Below are 20294 nucleotides of genomic sequence, written 5' to 3'. Positions count from 1 at the left end.
TATCCGTTTATAATAATCCGTTATTGTGAACTCATTATTTTCGTGCACAATACAAGTTTGAGTACATAAGTGCGTAGTTATTTACTCGTTTACTTTCTTATGATAAATATTTGTGGTAAAATCTCTATTCGCGCACCCATAGCCGGGGTAAGTAATTTCATTCTAGCAGTGGCAAATTACTATAAGTGAATAGGGAACACATTAAGTACATAACTCTCTGTGCGAATCCCAATTGTTGTGTACTTAGTGTGGCTAAATAGCATCACTACAATCAGAGAACTCATACTCTTTGATCGTTATCTTACGAGAAAAGAGTATTTTCTCTCAGTTATTTATCACATTGACACTTCTAGACTTCAAACAAAAATTGACAATTTTAGACTATTTTGTCAGAAATTGACAATTTTAGACTATTTTGTCAGAAATTGACAATTTTAGACTATTTTGCCAGAAATTGACAATTCTCTACTATTTTGCCAAAAATTGACAATTTTAAACTATTTTGCCAACTATTGAAACTTTTGACTATTTTGCCAACTATTGAAACTTTTGACTATTTTGCCAGCAATTCACACTTTTTGACTATTTTGTCAAAAATGGACACTTCTAGACTATTTTGTAAAAAATTGACACTTCTAGACTATTTGGCCAAACATTGACACTTCTAGACTTCAAACAAAAATTGACAATTTTAGACTATTTTGTCAGAAATTGACAATTTTAGACTACTTTGCCAAAAATTGACAATTCTCTACTATTTTGCCAAAAATTGACAATTTTAAACTATTTTGCCAACTATTGAAACTTTTGACTATTTTGCCAACTATTGAAACTTTTGACTATTTTGCCAGCAATTCACACTTTTTGACTATTTTGTCAAAAATGGACACTTCTAGACTATTTTGTAAAAAATTGACACTTCTAGACTATTTGGCCAAACATTGACACTTCTAGACTTCAAACAAAAATTGACAATTTTAGACTATTTTGTCAGAAATTGACAATTTTAGACTACTTTGCCAAAAATTGACAATTCTCTACTATTTTGCCAAAAATTGACAATTTTAAACTATTTTGCCAAAAATAGACAATTTTAAACTATTTTGCCAACTATTGAAACTTTTGACTATTTTGCCAACTATTGAAACTTTTGACTATTTTGCCAGCAATTCACACTTTTTGACTATTTTGTCAAAAATGGACACTTCTAGACTATTTTGTAAAAAATTGACACTTCTAGACTATTTTGTCAAAAATTGACACTTCCAGACTATGTTGTCAAAAATTGACACTTTCAGTTTATTTTTGCCAAAAATTGACAATTATAGACAATTTTCCAAAAATTTACAATTTTAGACTATTTTACCAACTATTGAAACTTTTGACTATTTTGCCAGCAATTCACACTTTTTTACTATTTTGTCAAAAATTGACACTTCTAGACTATTTTGTCAAAAATTGACACTTCCAGACTATGTTGTCAAAAATTGACACTTTCAGTTTATTTTTGTCAAAAATTGTGATTTTTTTGACTATTTTGTCAAAAATTGACACTTCTAGACTAGATATTCAGTTAAAAATTGAGAATTTCAGACTATTTTGCCAAAATATTGAAACTTTTGACTATTTTGCCAGTAATTGACACTTTTAGACTCTTTTTCCAAGAATTGGCATTTTTACACTACTTCGACAATTTTAGACTATTTTGACAAAAATTGACACTTTTAGACTATTCAGCCAAAAGTTGGCACTTCTAGACTATTTTGTCAGAAAGTGACACTTCCCGCGTAGCACAAGCGATGCCAAAGTCGATGGAATAGACGAGGTCTCTAATCCATCACTTGTTGACACGACATTTGTAGACGCCAGTGTCGATACATGACGAGTGAGAAGTCGATATCAAAATCGACTATCGTCTCCCTTCATTTTTTGTCTCGACAAGGTCTCGACATTGGTGTCATTTTTTCGAGTGTAAAAAGGCTAATTTTGGTTGAAAATGTGCGAAATGTGCCCAAAACTCTTTTTTTGATTCGAGTAAAATTATTCTCAAAAATATTTCACCCTAAAAAAATTTTTTCGAAGAAAAAAACTTGCCCTGGGTAGGGATCGAACCCAGGTCGCCACTGTACTATTCGCGATCTCTAACCACTAGACCATTGCCGCTGTTGAATGAAGAGGCCTTAAAAGGATATTCAGTCCATCTTATTCTGGACTTAGAAAATTTGTCTTATTATATTATCGACTTAGACATCGACAAATGAGTCGGCAACACTTCGAAATTTCTAAAAATATTTTATAGATCTTGTAATCGACATCAACTTCTTCATAAATATTAACCTGTTGATTGATGTCGATTACAAGATCTACAGAAGTATCTACTCGATGACGACATTTTGTAGATACTTTTGTAGACCCTCTAATCGATATCGAAATTCAGGTCGTCTTGCCGATGCCAAAGTTGATGACAATTATTAGATCGACAAAAGTAACTATACAAGATCAAAATTTTGTAGATGATTTTGTCGATCTTATAGTCGACATCAACTTCGGATCGACAAGACGACCTGAATTTCGATATCGATGATGGGTCTACAAAGGTATCTACAATATATCGAAATATTGCACATGACTGTAGATACAAATGTAGACAGCAATGACGACCATCAGCATTTTCGTCATAGTTTTTAAAATTTTGTGTCAATTTTTAATCAATTATGTTAAACGTTATTAGATTAACCCCTTTGTGGATAATATTCTGACTTTTTTCAATCAACAGTCATGTAAAATCATGTCGATACTTTTGTCGAGGCCACTGACGATCTCGTCAGTGCTACGCGGGTTTCAGTCTATTTTATTTTTGTCAAAAATTGACACTTCTAGACGATTTTGTCAAAAATTGACACTTTTAGACTATTTTTGCCAAAAATTGTGACTTTCTTACTACTTTGCCAAAATTTGACACTTCTAGACTATTCAGCCAAAAATTGACAATTTCAGACTGTTTTCCCGAATACTGAAACTTTTGACTATTTTGCCAGTAATTGATACTTTTTGACTAATTTGTCAAAAATTTACAATTTTAGACTACATTGTCAAAACTTGGCACTTCTAGACTATTCAGTCAACAATTGAGAATTTTAGACTATTTTGTCAAAAATTGACAATTTTGACTATTTTGTTGAAAATTGCACTTTTTGACCATTTTCTCAAAAATTGATACTTTTTGACACTTTTTGACTTTGTCAAAGGCAGCGAAAGAAACAGATCATAAAGAGGACTTTTTGAATAAATAAGGCGAAAACTAAACTATTTTCAAACAATTTTTACCTTCTGACATCGATTTAATCTATCCCCCTCCCCCCACTCTACGGGTGTAATAATCTTGTAATTACATATATAAACACCCAAAAAGGGGGTTTCTCGGAAATGTGCTCATTTAGAAAGATTCCGCTCATTGAAAGTTATTTTTAAAATGCCTGCAGACATTAATAATTGATCTTCTATCATTTTTTATTTTTTCCAAATTTAAGAAGCTCCATAAAGTGAGCCAACATTATTTGGGGGCCCAACAAAGCTTTTTTCTTGAAACGGGTTATGTACACGTAGAACAATAACTTAATTCTAATGTAGAAAAATGAGACATTTTCAAAAAATTTCCACTGACAATGAGCTTGATTTAGGTGTTCTAATTTTTTGTGATTTTTTCAACTTCGAATAGCTCCTTACTAGGGGATCAATATGACTAGTTTGGAATGAAAAATTTTTCTCCTGAATAGAAGCTAGGTTTAAAAAAATTCCAACCCAGAAACATAGAATTTTGATAAATCAGACTTTTTGTCACTTTTCTTCTACTTGAGGGCTACCAGCACGACTTTTTTTTTTGCAGATGTGGACAAATAAAAATTCTATTGTACGAATATTTTGTGTAATTTCGCCGAAATAAAATTATCGTAAATTTTGATAATTTCTAACATCGTAACGAAGAGAGAAAACAGTAAGGAAAAAAACACCTATAAAAACTAAATGAAACGGTTGCGAACATTTACACGATGAGGATATTTGACGATGACGGTTATATACGACGGTGACCGGTGAGTAGAGGTGTCATCATTAGGTAGCCTTTTACATCGGTACGTCGTCTTAAGTTTTTCAATGAAGTTATATTCCCCGGAGTGTTCCTGGTGGAAGTTTGTTATTGCGGTAAATGAACCGAGTCATGCGCACATTTAACGACAACCGAGGCACTTTGTACAGCGCGTAAAAACCGACACCGCAATTGAAATTATGAAAAGTTTTAATTAGCGTCATTTACGAGGAAGCTTAGCTCGTCGAGCTTGTGGCTCGCACTTCCAAACGGATGGTTTAAAAATGCATCGCATTGCGAAACCAGTAAGTAACCTGAATTTGCTACGCTCTGTTGTGTTGGCCGGAAATACCATTTTTATGTTTCTTTGTTGTTTTAAAACAAGAATTTTCATCTTAGAGATATTGTTGTAGGCAAAGTTTGGCGGTTGCGCGCTTGATTTATCGCGCAATACACATTCGAGGCATTTTGCAGCACTAACCCCTTATTACGAAGAAAATTTATTCGACGGTTAGGGTTTGAATTACCCTTCTTGAAACTTGTTATGTCGTTTGATTACATCCGTAGTTGTACTTGGCGCTTTCCACAAACACAGATAACCGCCGTTTCGTTTGTATAAATTGGAAGAAACGACGAGTCTTTTCCAATTGTTTTTGCTTTTACGTCGTGTTTCGATGTGTAAGCCGAGCCTTGGTACTATTTTTACCCCGCCTCAGGTCCCTCATCATCCTTCGTATATATACGCGAAAGTCTTATCATTTCGAACCAACGTACGAGCTTCGAGTAAGAATTAGGAAAAAGTTCATTTCGTAATACGAAGAATTACGAGTCTATAGCTCGAGTATAATTAAGTTTTGAAGAGCATATGGTTTTTGCCACGTCCAAAGCTGAAAGCTATAGCGTAGATAGGAACGTAATTAAGACTTCAATATGCGAATTTAGCTCGAGATATTTTCAATTTACAGATACGTACTCAGGTGCTAGAGAAAAGAATCATTTCGATATACTACGAAAATAAACGAAGGATACACAGTATTTCGTCGATTCAATCCGCAGCATCTTTGCAGATTCAATTCGCAGACTATAAGATATCTATCGTTTCACTCATAATGAAATTATTTTCACGTCTTCGGTATTCGCGTCCTCCTTCCCTCTGCTCCCATTCAATTTACTGGCAAGTAATTTTTTCCTCGTCGAGAGAATAAAACACGAGTAAAATAATTAAACTCGTATTACAAGTATAAGATCGATTTGAAAGAATGAGAGTCTAATTTCAAAAGCAAGTTTTTTCATATAAAATTTGCTACATCTGTAGATCTTCTGCTGCGATGTGCAGTGAATTTTTCCACGCCAAATTCTCGTCGAGAGAGTTGTACCTAAAGAGAGAACGGAGGGAGCTGGCTTACGAAAAATTATGTGGTACGAATTGAAAGTGGTAGCGAAATTTTACAGTTCACGAAACAGGAGGGAACGAAATAGGGCACGAATCACGGCGTGTTACTGCTCCCTTCTCATTGGATACCCCTTACTTCGGTTTGTATATCTAACGAAGAAATTTTTTCTGTTCTGATTCCAATCTCGTGCTCATTTTTCTGAAACTCGTGCTTCGTTTGTTGAATTTTCTCCTTTCCCAGATCGACTCTTGGCTACCTCACTATCTGCAGTAGTCCGGCATATAACAGTAGGAACAATTAAACCCCTCCCCCCGCCAACCTTCTGGGACAACTTTTTTTTTAATTTAAAGGCACTTTGTGCAGCACATACATATCTATGTATGTAGGTACTTCACTCCTATGCAGACCTTTGTTCAACTTTTTTGAGGCAAGCCAACTCTCGAAAGTTTGTACCCCCTCCTCAGCCCAAACCACCATCTCTTCAGAAATTCCTCGTTTTGTTCCAAGAGTCTTGTTTTTCACCGAACTTGCTTAGGTACGTGATAAGGCTTCAGTTTTTTTTCTGGCCGAATTTTCGTGAGGCCAAGATTGTCAAAAAGCATCAATTTTTGGAAAAGCTATGAAGAAGTGTCCATTTTTGTTAACATTGTCAACACAATATGTTGAATTTTGAAAAAAAAATGTCGAAAAAAGTTGATTTTTGGAAAAATTGTCAAAATTGCGTCCATTTTTAGAAAAATTGTTAAAAAAGTACTAATTTTTGGAAAAGTTGTCAGGAATTGTCAGTTTTCGGATAACTTGTCAAAAAGCGCAACTTTTGGAAAAGTTGTCTAAAGGTGTCAATTTTTGAAAAAATAGTCAAGTGTCCATTGCTCGCTAAAAGTGTCAAAGTTTCAAATTTTTGACAAAGTAGTCTTAAAGTGTCAATTATTGGATAAATCGTCAAATAAGTGTCAATTTTTGAAAAAATACTTGGTCAAAAAGTGTCAAATTTTGACAAAATACTTAGTTAAGAAGTGTCAATCTACAAAAAAACAGTCATAAAGTGTCATAATTTGGCAAAATAGTAAAAAAGTGTCAATTTTTGAAAAAAAAAATAGTCAAAAAGTCATTCCTTGACAAAATAGTCAAAACGCAGTGTCAATATTTGGCAAAATAGTCAAAAAGTATCAATTTTTGACAAATTAGTCATACAGTGTCAATTTTTGGCAAAATACTTAGTTAAGGAGTGTCAAGCTATAAAAAAATAGTCATAAAGTGTCATAATTTGGCAAAATAGTAAAAAAGTGCCAATTTTTGAAATAAAAAACAGTCAAGAAGTCATTCTTTGACAAAATAGTCAAAAAGCAGTGTCAATATTTGGCAAAATAGTGATTTTTGACAAATTATAGTCATAAACTGTTAATTTTTGACAAATTACTTAGTCATAAAATGTCAATTTTTGGCAAAATAGACAAAAAGTGTTATCTTTAAAAAAACAGTCAGAAAGTGTCGTTTTTGCAAAAAGTAGTCAAGAAGTGTCAAATTTAGACAAACTAGTCAAAAAGTGTAAAATTTTGACAAAACAGTCAAAAAGTGTCAATTTTTGGTAAATTAGTCTAAGAGTGTCAATTTTTGACAAAATAGTCAAAAAGTATCAATTTTTGAGAAAATAGTCTAAAAGTGTCAATATTTGGCAAAGTAGTCAAAAAGTATCAATTTTTGTCAAATTAGTCATACAGTGTCAATTTTTGGCAAAATAATTAGTTAAGAAGTGTCAATCTATACAAAAAAACGTCATGAAGTGTCATAATTTGATAAAATAGTGAAAAAGTGTCAATTTTTGAGAAAAAAAACAGTCATTTTTTGACAGAATAGTCAAAAAGTGCCCATTTTTGTCAAAATAGTCAAAAAGTGTCAATTTTTGTCAACATAGTCAAAAAGTGTCAATATTTGGCAAAATAGTCAAAAAGTGTCAATATTTAGCAAAATAGTCAAAAAGTATCAATTTTTGACAAAATAGTCAAAAAGTATCAATTTTTGACAAAATAGTCAAAAAGTGTCAATTTTTGGTGATATAGTCAGAAAGTATCAATTTTTGACAAAATAGTCAAAAAGTGTCAATTTTTGGCAAAATAGACAATAAGTGTTATCTTTTGAAAAAAAAAAACAGTCAAAAAGTGCAGTTTTTGAAAAAAGTTTTCAAAAAGTGTTAAATTTTGACAAAATAGTCAAAAAGTTTCTAATTTTGACAAAATTGTCGAAAAGAGTCTAATTTTGACAAATTTTTTTGATAAAATAGTCGCAAAGTGTCATAATTTAACAAAATAGTAAAAAAGTGTCAATTTTTGAAAAAAATCAAAAAGTGTTAATTTTTGAAAAAAATCAAAGTGTCAATTTTTGACAAAAATCAAAAAGTGTCAATTTTTGACAAAATAGTCATGAAATTTCAATGTTTGGATTAGGTATAGTCGAAAATTGTTGGCAATCTTTGAAAAAATTGTCAAAAGTGAAATTTTTGAACAAATTGTCAAAAGTGAAATTTTTGAACAAATTGTCAAAAGTGAAATTTTTGAACAAATTGTCAAAAGTGAAATTTTTGAACAAATTGTCAAAAAGTGTAGATTTTGAAAAAAGTAGTCAAAATTGTCAAATTTTGACAAAATAGTCAAAAAGTGTCGAATTTTGACAAAATAGTCAAAAAGTGTCGAATTTTGACAAAATAGTCAAAAAGTGTCGAATGTTGACAAAACAGTCAAAAAGTGTCAAATTTTGACAAAATAGGTAGTCTAAAAGTGTCAAATTTTGACAAAATAGGTAGTCTAAAAGTGTCAATTTTTGACAAAATAAGTAGTCTAAAAGTGTCAATTTTTGACAAAATAGGTAGTCTAAAAGTGTCAATTCTTGACAAATTAGTCACAAAGTATCAATTTTTAAAGTAAATAGTCAAAAGTGCAATTTTCGGCAAAATAGTAAAAAATTGTCAATGTTATTTTGTCAAAGTAGTCACAAAGTATCAATTTTTGAAAAAATAGTCAAAAGGTTCAATATTTGGCAAAGTAGTCAAAAAGTGTCTTCTGAAAACGTAGTCAAAAGGTGTCAATTTTTGAAAAAATAGTCAAAAGTTTCAATATTTGGACAAATAGTCAGAAAGTGACAATTTTTGGCAAAATTTCTTTGGTAATTAAAAAAAGTATTTCGAATTTTTTTTGGCATTGATTGATCATAATATCCGCTGGAAAATGAGAACACTTTTTTAGAGATTTTTTCATTGTTTCTAGATTATTTCACCCAACTTTTGAATACGAATAAATACCTAAGTTCAAAATTGCATTATTTTTGTTCAGTCATGCAAAACTCTGGAAAGGTGGGAAAAAATTTGAATTTTCGACTTCCTCGAAATTTGATAACATTAGGGTGGTGAACTCCCCCTCCTCATTTTGTGCCTGAACCAGCTCATGAGCCGTTGAAAAAAAAATCAGTCGAAAGTTTTCTCATATTCGCCCTTTTACCCTTTTCCTACCACGGTTTCCAACCTGCATGAAATTTCATTCAAACCTCTCAATTCATTTGGAAAGAACAAAACCTATTTAAATAGGTACAATCAAATCACGTTGGTTTTTTGATTTTCAATCGTTAGAAAATCCTTTCTAACGAGAAAAATTCAAACATCGTAGTAGTAGGGAAAAAGTTGTAATTAAATTGTTATCTTAAAGAAAGGTATCACTCACTGAGCATATCACCTACGACTCTGCATGGCATGTAAACACCCGAACAGCATTTAACAGAAACGCGATATCTTCCATTCTATTGGACTTGGACTCCAATATAATTGGCTATTCATGTTCTACATATATACGAATGTGAGAAGAGAGAAGATGCATTTTACAGAAGTAGGTAACAATGAAACTGAACATACCCTTCGAGCACATCTACGTTAACCTGGCGATAAATTACATATATTATACTGTAGATATCCTTTGGCTTTATTGGTAAATTAACAAAAGGTATTTATAAGCTATACCTATATAGAATAAACTGTTGATAAAATACAAGAGTTGATATTTTATCATTTGCATGGTTATCTGTGTAACCCATTGAAATACGTACGAATCTTGCACGGGCTTCCCTCACAACCTCTTCCCCTTCTTTCACCTTTGCAACAGATCTGCGATATTGGAGTTGAAAGTTCGATACAATTTATGAAATATAATATACCTTTACCTACGTTGTATAAAATATTAAAACCCCTTTTAACCGCTAATTTTGGCATTTCTCGAATATTTATCTGGTATTTGTGCATGCTCAGGTTGTGATAGACTTTATTTATTTTTTATGCATATTTCCACGTGACAATGGATGAATGGAATTCCCATTTTTGTACGAAAAGTATTATCTATGGACTTTTACGCATACGTATTTTTTTCACGAATCAAAAATCATTCGGATGAAAACGAGAGGCAATTAATTGAAAAACGAGCATCAATACGAGATAGGCCTGCAGGTATTTTCATTTTTTTCCCTCATTAATATCTCGTAACAATGTAACGAACATAAATAATAAATTATTATACATTTGATTTAATTTGCAAAACCATCGTACGAAATTTGGACGGATACACTAAGCGGATTTTATTGATTAACTATCAACGACGAGTTAGGCACGTTCGAAGGTGAAATTTATCTCGAATTAGAATCTCGAGAGCTTGGTGAGCTGAGCAGCTAAGTTTTTTCAAAGATTAATTTCGTTCCGGTACACGTTCGAGTTGAATTTATTTCGATAATTAATTTAGAAGCAGACAAAAGAAATCCAAATAGAAGGAAAAAAACTACCTCGGATGAGCTTTTTGTCTCAATTCGACCCCTATAATTAAAGACTCGGACTTATCATTCGGTAATCGAGTCAAAAAGACGAGAGAATATAGACACAACTGCAGGTAGATTTTTCAATCGTTTCAGTCATTTCGTCTCGTCTCGTCGTCGTAATTCGAGTGTAAATTATTCGATAAGAATATTGTCCCAAAGGCACAAAGCTGCAACTTTGAACTAACAATCTATCTAATTAACGTTAATCGAGTAAGTTTATAGTATATTTCGAGGAGTAAAAACTTGGTCTGAAAAGCGATAGATACTTTGAGACTTCATTCAACTCCCAAAACGCTCATGGTCACTTAAAACTTTTAAAATTGTATTCGTTGGTTGGCTGTGTTTTATGAAAGAGCAAAATACCTTCTATATCGCTCCGAGTTTTCATAATCGAGTTAATTTCTAACGCTCGAGCTGAAAAATGGCTAATTTTTTTAACGTGTCTGTCTCTTCGAGCTAGATACTCGTGCTAGAAAATAACGAGAAATATTAAATATTTTACTCGATTTCGTTTTATACTCGAGTAATTACGATTGCGTAATTACGAAATCATCTTCACATCGTTGTGGTATTCTCTAACTTTATACTGTGCTTATTTGGTTTGACACGACGAGTTATAAACGTATAGACCTTCTACGAGTAATAATTGTAAAGCTGCTTTTGATCTAGATTTCATTAGAGCACGCAGTGGGGTACCTTTAAACCAAAACATTGGTTGTGAAAGCAGAAATTCGCCTTTTGATGTGGTGATACCGCCCAGCGCGCGTGTACGATATGCTTGTTGACTTCTTCCATCCCCCCTGTACGTATTCCATGGACCCTTTCTATACGTATGTACTATCATACCGCGAGTTCGAAGCTTGCACGTGATCTTTTAAGTTCTCTGTAGCTTCATCGGTGTGTAAATGCGCAATCTTATTGGTTTGAACGAGTCTTTGTCAAAATTATATACGTGTATAAGCGAAGGCATCTGGCATCTTGCGAATTAATCACGTTGTCTGCTTTGATTGCATCATTTTTTATTTATCTTATTACTAAGTAGAAAATGCGGCGAATTTTTCCACATATTTTTGTACGTATGAGTGAGCATAATTTGGAAAATTTTTTTAGATTTTTTAAGCCACAAGTGAAATATTTTGGGTGGAGTTATTACAGAAGTTTTGGTGGATGTGACTGGACCATATAAATAGGAATATTTTCCAATTTGTTAAAAGAATGGAAACGAAGAGAGAAGAGGTCAAGAGGTGAAAAATAGGGTTGGTTGTCTTCGACTTTTTTATGTACGAGTAAAATTTGTGGGAGGAAGTATAGAGGAACCTCGAAAATCAGTTATTTACCAAATCATTTAAAATTACCGTAATTTACCCAAAAATTTCTCCATTTACCAAAAATTTATCGTAATTTACCAAAAAAATACCGTAATTTACCGTACATCAAAATTTACCAAAGAATATTCCGCAGTTTACCAAAAAAAATCACTTTAATTTACCAAAAAAAAGTACCGTAATCTACCAAAAAAATAAACGTACTTTACCAAAGAGAATACCAAAATTTATCAAAGTAATTACCGTAATTTATCAAAAAATTACCGTAATTGGCCAAAAATACCGTAAATTACCAACAAAATTACCAGACTTTCCAAAAAAATAACCGCAATTCACCGAAAAATTACGGTAATTTACCAACAAAATTACGGTAATTTACCAACAAAATTACGGTAATTTACCAACAAAATTACGGTAATTTACCAACAAAATTACGGTAATTTACTAACAAAATTACGGTAAATTACCAACAAAATTAGGGTAATCTACCAACAAAATTACGGTAATCTACCAACAAAATTACGGTAATCTACCAACAAAATTACGGTAATTTTTCCAACAAAATTACGGTAATTTACCAACAAAATTATGGTAATTTACCAACAAAATTACGGTAATTTACCAACAAAATTACGATAATTTTTCCAACAAAATTACGGTAATTTACCAACAAAATTACGGTAATTTACCAAAGATATTACCAAAACTTACCAAAGTAATTACTGTAAATTACCAAAAAATTAGCGTAATTTGCCAAAAATTCTCTAATTTACCAAAAAAAAAAAACAGAATTTACAGAAAAAAATTTCCGTAATTTACCAACAAAACAACCGTTATTTACCAAAAAAAGTAACCGTAATTCACCAACAAAATAACTGTAATTTACCAGAAAAAATACCGTAATTCGCCTAGAAATTACTGTAATTTACCAACAAAATTACTGTTATTTACCAGAAAAAGTAACCGCAATTCACCAAAAAAAATTACCGTAATTCACCAAAAAAAATACCGTAATTTACCAAAAATTACCGTAATTTACCGAAAAATTACCGTTATTTACAAAAAAATTACCGTAATTTACCAAGAAATTGCTGTAATTTACTGAAAAATTACCGTAAGGTAAAGTGGGGTAATTCCGATGGTAAAATTCAAAATTTTAGCACTTTCTCATTTTTTGGATTTCCTGTACATTTTGGGGCAAAAATGATAAAACAACTTTATTCCTACGTTCTTCAGCTACACATTCACTATATTGAAGAGTGATTTGTGGGGAGGCGTCATACATATAATTTAAAAAACATTTGTAAGGTTGAGTTATCGGAATTACCCCATTTTTGGGGTAATTCCAATAATGAGTTAATTTGAGTTTTATAAGGAAAGTAATTCTCCTGAGGTAATTCCGAGCCAGTAATGTTGAAATATACCATTTATTGCATACGTGGGTTTTTATTTCATGTAAATTGAATCATTAGAACAAAAATTGAAAATTTTTCACAAATATGCATTTTTGAGGCATAATTTTTGAAAACTAGACTAACTAGAGAAAAAAGCCTCCTTCTAAGGGTTTTCATTGATAATTTTGACCCCCCAAAACAATACTACACCAAAACAGAGAAAAAAACATTACAGGGCAATTTTGCTAGGACTATTGGAATTACCCCAGGGCATGAAAAATGATAGACATGTTTAATAATTCAATATCACCAAACAAATAATTATAAAAGCAAAATCAAAAGAGGTACTGACACTTTAACACGTATCCATCAAATTTCAACTTCTAAACAGAATTTTTCAACAAGTTTTGAACAGTAAAAACAAGTTTCAAAAATGCACTATTTTTTGCCGCAAAGGTTTTGGGCATTCAGATTTTGAACACTGCACAGACTTGACAAAACGGAGCAGATGGACCATCTGATCATTAATGGATGTAGGTTAGCACTAAAACTATCTACTTTCTTCATCATTTGTGCCAAAATGTGTTTTGCAACAAGGCTAGGGCTTGCTATCGGAATTACCCCATATCGGAATTACCCCACTTTACCTTAATTCACAAAAAAATTACCGTAGTTTACCGAGAAATTACCGTATTTTACTGAGAAATTATCATAACTTACCAAAAAATTCCCTCAATTTAGCAATAAATTTCTGTAATTTACCAGGAAATCACTGTTATTTACCAGGAAATTACCGTTATTTACCAAGAAATTACCGTTATTTACCAGGAAATTACCGTTATTTACCAAGAAATTACCGTTATTTACCAAGAAATCACTGTAATTTACCAAGAAATTACTGTAATTTACCAAGGAATTACCGTTATTTACCAAAAAAATAACCGAAATTTACCAAAAAAAATAACTCTAATTTATCAAAGATATCACTAAAGTTTACGAGAAAATTATGGTTATTTACCAACAAAATTACCGTTGTCTACCAAAAAAAAAGTAACTGTAACTCACCAAAAAAAATTACAGTCATTTAGCAGAGAAAATATTGTAATTCACCAAAGAATTACTGTAATTTACCAACAAAGTTACCGTTATTTACCAAGATAAATTACCGTAATTTACCAGAAAAAATACCGTAATTTACCAAAAAATTACCGTAATTTACCACCAAAATCTCCGTAATTTACAAATAAAATTACCAACAAAAAACCACAATTTACCCAAAAATAATTGTAAATTACCAAAAAATTACTATAGCATACCAAAAAATGATTGTATTTACAATTTACCAAGAAATCACTGGATCATTTTCACTGGTAATTACCTACCAGGAAATTAGCAAAGACTACCACATTGGCAAATTTTCAATAAATGGTTTACCATTTTCTATTTTGAAAAAATCCAAATTTTTGGATTTTGCAGTTTTGGAAATATTTTCATGAAAAGGTATTAGGTACGTATTATAAAAAACCGAAGTAAGTATATAGTCTCTGTAACCAAAATCTCTGCTGCCCAATTCATTTTTCAAACACTTTTAAAAATTTAATTAACTTATTTTTGAAAGTTTTCACATATGTGACCCGCTCTGACAAAATCGACCATTTCGACGAAAAAAAGTGTCCAAAATAATGACGTTTAAAATGAATTTTAGTGGTTGAAAGATCAGATTTTTGAAGAAAAAACATCTAAATGGATGTATCTCGATCGACCCTTGCCTCTCCACTCCTCCTCCTCCTCCAAGCCCAATTTTCAAACTTTCAATCTATTCTGGAACCTCCTGCGCAATTTTTGATTTCTTTCCAGAACTTCAGAACTCCTTCAAAATGAATGGAAGTCAATTTGAGAAGCAAAAAATCGAGTCTTGGTTCTCGACCCAAGTATTCAACGAGTTTAACCCTGTTTGACTCGGATGTATTTTTTTCTGGTCAGAAAGTTTTTAATGATAGGTAACAGGAGAATATTGATCAAAAAACGCACTCTATAGATGATGTCCACTTGGAAATCGTCTCAAATGTAAATAAACTCGCAAGATAGGTCGAGAATGATACGTATAGTTGAGCCACAACTCGATTATCATCTGCTTAAATTAATTTCCTCGCCTTCCTGGAGTGATCGAGAATTGTGCTGGAGGTTGCAGATTCACCGCAAATGGTGAAATTTGTTCGGTGGTCCTGATATTAAATTCTAAGATCCGTTTTAATCATTCATACTGAATAAATAATAATAATTATATATTTTTTTTCAAAAAAAAAAAAAAAAAAAAAACACGAATCACTAAAAATGATTAATTTTGAATTTAAAATCGAAAAATTCATTTGGGCACTTGAAATTTTGGTTTTGTGGGTTTCATACCTTGCTCTTTTGAAAAATTTCAATCACGTTCAAATCAGAGGTGGACACCTTGACAGGAAGATTGCAAAGGACAATCATTCCTCATTTTTAGGTACAGAATTTCATTTTGACCTTTTTATTATGACAAATTTTCCAAAAACTGAGAAGTGCAAAAATTCACTAGGGGCTCTAAAATCGCTCAAAATTGCTTCCAATCAACTTGAATGATTCCAAATGCAGTGGAAAAGAAATTTGAGACTCCTCATCTTTAAAAAAAATAAGATAAATATCTAATTAGGTATTTGTATACAATATTTTTTTTTCAATTTTTCAGAAATCGAATACCTAGGTAAGATTTTTTTGAAAATATTCTCATCACTGTTTCATTTTATTTTTTCCCAATCATAAAACTTTCATTTTCCATTCACTTCCTCACACACAGATTAAATTTCACATCTCAAATTTACACCAATTTCACACAACCAGGTGCTTCGCAACCACAACACACGTGATGTGTGAATCCTGCCAGCAAAATTTTTCCAGTTTCATATCGCCTCATTTTTTATTTATTTTGACTTTAATTGGATATCTTTCCAAACCCTTTTTTTTTTTTTTTTTTTTGACATCGCACGCGAAAGTGAAACCTTGTCGAATTGATTAACGAGGTAATAATTATAATGAAAAAAAATCTTCTACTCGCTGCCTTTTCTCGCCGAGACGAGATAAGTTTTCCTGTAAACTTTTTTAATTATTTTGTTTTTCTTTATTTCAATGTGAGACCACTCATCCCCTCCTGTTGACTGGTTTTTATCTTGCCTCAAGTTCATTAATTGCTTACTGCAGTGTATACCTACTCTTATACGAAGAGTTTATTTGTTGGAAATTTTAATAATTTCCAGTTTATATTTTATAACGTTTCAAGGGAGGTGATGGTGAAGGGGATGAGGTGTGCAGGGCTATAGCTCGTTTCAAATTAAGTGTAATAAAATTCAAACATCTGGGATAGTTTTCATTCAATGAAAAGTTGCGTATATTTTTTTGCTCAACTACTGGGAATTCGGTATAGCTTTTTGGTTCCTGGAGTGTCTATTACAGCGGAACTCGTGGACGAGAGTTGAGTGCGAAATAATCTAGCTCTTGATAGTATACCTAAGATGAGCGAGTGAGAGAAAAGATGATGAGAAGAAAGAATAAGGCTATATATAAGCTCGACAAGTTTTACTTTTTGGAAAATTTGGTAGATGTGAAAAGTGCCATCTTGTTGTAATTAAAGTTTAAAGTTTCGCTTTTTAAAAACTCAAACTCATCGTCGAGTATAGCTAACTTTTTATACACAGGTTAGTTAGTCTAAGTTAAGTATATAGGCAGAGCGTTACAAAGAAAATACTCCAAATAGGGGACTATCGTCATCTCGTAGCTTATCGGAAATTTCCTCGAGAAGGGCAAAAATACCTATACAAAAGATTCGATTAAGTCGAGCTACAGTAGCGTTTTCTTAAATATTAATTCGATCCGGATGAGAGACCGGAGAAGACGATGAGAAAAACGAGTAGGTACTTAAAATTAACTCTCGACGAAAAGAAGAGGAAGAATCTCGCGAACTTAATTTTTTATTATTAAAAAATACGCGGAATTATTCTTCGTGATTCGCAAAGTCGTAGATATTCGATAAAAATTCTACTCCATTTGGCACCATCGACTGTGAATTTGCCATATGCTAAAATATAGCTCGGTTTATGGCCCCATGCTCGACGTTAATCAATTTTTTTTTTGGCTTTGTGGGTGATTTTCCTATCGACGATTTTTCAAAAATATCATGGGTGGGTTTTTCTTTCTCAGGCTTTAAAATAAGAAGGAAATAAAGTCGTAAACTCTGAAAGAAAGATTCGTGCTGTGAGAGCTGAAAAAAATGTCCATTTTTGGCTAGTAAAGTTCCTATAAAGTTAATCGTTATAGAGAGGTTTTATCGAAGTGAGAATTTTATTTTTATCCTTGCAGCTATATCCGTTTTGATCCTGTTGTTGTTGTTATTTTTTTGCTAGTTCTTCTACGAAACGTTATGTGGACGATTAAGAATCTGAGAAAGATGTGCCAAAGCGAGCACGTGCATCGAGGTCACCAAAGGTTTCATTTCCGACTCGAGTAAAAAAAAATTAACGATCGTTTTTATTACGTTGGATTTCAACTGTTGCTGTTTTTTAAGTGACACATTTGCTCATCACCTATCTTACGATGAACGAAATATAGCAAACTTAACGAGACCGGACTTACCTATTAACTCGAAAATATGGTCTCGAATGACGTCAACATGATGTTCAAAATAGCACCGAACACAAAAATTACACCATATAAGAGAAAAAAAATAATAAAAATTTACACGATGAAATGAAAATAAAGCTAGGTACTTCACTAAAAAAAAAAAACACACACACACACAATCACCAAAAATTTTCGAAAAAAAGCAAGAAGATTTACACGAATTATAATTTGTAAAAAGAAAAAAAAATCTACGAGTAAAATATTTAACTCGAATAAAACCGTATTAAAAGCACGAAATTTGTCTTATAAAAATAAAGAGATGAAAAAGAAAAAAATACAATAATAACGAGTTAATCTGATAACAAACAGTAAAACTACAAATACGAGGATGACGACGACGATGAAGACGACGAACAATGTTTTTTACCCTCTCAACCGATACAACGGACGAACAAGTTAGTGCAACTGCGAGCGGTTAATAATTGGGGACTTTCCACGCCAAGTTTGAAAATCAACTATGGTATAGAAAAACGCTGTGTGAAAAACTTGTACCCGAATGCTGCGACTGGCATGGGCAATGGCAGGGTGCGAAAGGGAGGCCGCAACATAAACGCGAAGTGATTTCGTGCTCGTTTGTGGGCGGGGAACGCATTTCGTCGGCGCCACTACCACTAAATTCATCGCAGTGTAATGTTTGTTGCATCTTTTCGGCTTTTTCGTGTATTGAAGAGACCCCCTTTAGAGGGAATACTAAATTTACGAGGGTATAAATTTTTGTATATTAGATCACCGTGTGTCGATTATTTACGAGATTGGGGGTAAATTGTGGTGGGATTTGGATGCTAAGATGATTGCGATGGTGAGTTATTTGGATGATTAGGTCGATTGTAATGTACCTAAAAGAGAGGTGTTGGAAAAAGCTCGATTCTAAGGTTCAAAGAGGAGTCGGTAGATTATCAAGTTGAGTGAAATTTGAGGTACGCTATGAAAAAAATTTATATGTAAAATGCCCTCAAAAATGGTCAAAATTGGAGGTCTTTGAGTTGATGTTGAACCCTTCTTCTAGTAAGAGAGCTCACTCAGATTTTCAAAAAATTTCAAAAATGAACTAGCACATATGAATTGTATAAAAGTATAGATTTGCATATTTGTTTTCAAAACACATTTCTGCATAATTTTGAAAAATTTTCGAAACGCGAGGAAATTGCATCCATCATAAAAACAATGCGGAAATTCTGCTTAAGTCAACTCAATGTTGAGAACTCTGAAATAATAAAGAAAAAATCTGACAAAATGTCAGAGCCAGTCATTTTTGGCTTTAACGTACGAGTAACTTGGTAATTTGAAGGTTTTAAAAGTCTGACATGATTAAAAATTGATTGAAATTTCCTTCAAAATTAGTTCTTAAAAGTCAGAGTCAAACCAAACTATCATAAAGTTGAAATACACCCCGAAATAATGAACCTTGATCAATTTTTTTTTCAAGATTTTAAAATTCTGATAAAATATCAAAATGTTGAAAAGGTCACTTTTTAAAAAAGTTTTCAGAAGTCTGACTTGATATCGAGAATTTACTGTGATTTTTTTCCAAGTTTTTGAAAGTCAGTGCAAATATGAAAAGTCAGGTCTATATTCTCGTATATCTAAACATTTAAAATAATGATCTATTTTTTCTCAAAGTTCGTATTAAAAGTCTGATATATTACAGGGTGCTGATTTGATTCACGATCAAGTTTAGATACGTAGGTAGTGATATTCAAGGATCTGTCACGTTGCGCCACAAAATAACATTTCTTTATTGGATAAAATTACTACCTACAAATATTTAAAAGGTATCCCGAATCAAATAAGCACCCTGTAGGTATTGAAATGTTGAAAATTTGTAATTTTTTCAAAAGTTTTATTTCTCGAAGTCAGATATTGCTTAGATCAAGAATTCATCCGAATTTTTTCCAAGTTTTTAAAAGTCAGCGCGACGCTAATTTCAAAAGGACTCCCCATACAAAAAACGTATGTAATTAAAATTACCAGAAATAATTTACCAAAAATTAATAGAAATTAGCCAAAAATGACTAGTAGTTTAAAAAAACAACTTACAATTTACTCGGAAACTGCTTACAATTTACCAAAATTATCAGCATTTTACCAAAAATTACCAAAAGTAATCTGCCAAAAATTACCAATTTACAAATTCACCAAAAGTACTTACCAAAAACTTACCAAGAATTACAATTGAGTAATTTTTCACCAATAAATTTTGCTACATTTTTAGTAAATTACTGGTGATTTTGGGTAAATTACTGGTAATTTTTGGTAAATTACGGGTAATTTTTGGTAAATTACTGGTAATTTTTGGTAAATTACTGGTAATTTTTGGTAAATTACTGGTCATTTTTGGTAAATTACTGGTCATTTTTGGTAAATTACTGGTAATTTTTGGTAAATTACTGGTAATTTTTGGTAAATTGCAGGCAACTTTTGGTAAAATGGTGGCACTCTTTACCAAAAGTTATCAAATTTCAACGTGGTGCTTTATCGAAAAATACCACTAATTTACCAAGAAATTGCTAGTAATTCACCAGAAATTACCAGTAATTTACCAAAAGAA

The 20294-nt window shown here is 32.1% G+C and overlaps 1 protein-coding gene across 1 annotated transcript in view; it reads right to left on the bottom strand.

Moving 5' to 3' along the window:
- Positions 1-18256, bottom strand: part of LOC135847388 (inactive dipeptidyl peptidase 10-like) — a 601135-nt gene extending 582879 nt beyond the window's left edge. Inside the window, exon 1 of the mRNA XM_065366908.1 lies at positions 17699-18256. The gene's annotated coding sequence lies outside the window, so the exon portion shown is untranslated. The remainder of the gene's footprint in view (positions 1-17698) is intronic.
- Between the last annotated feature and the right edge of the window lie 2038 nt (positions 18257-20294).

This window comes from Planococcus citri, chromosome 1 (genome assembly GCF_950023065.1).
Source record: "Planococcus citri chromosome 1, ihPlaCitr1.1, whole genome shotgun sequence".
Classification (NCBI taxonomy): Eukaryota; Metazoa; Arthropoda; class Insecta; order Hemiptera; family Pseudococcidae; genus Planococcus; species Planococcus citri.
The sequence above is the reverse complement of the archived record's forward strand: the minus strand, read 5'-3'. Positions and strand labels throughout refer to the sequence as shown.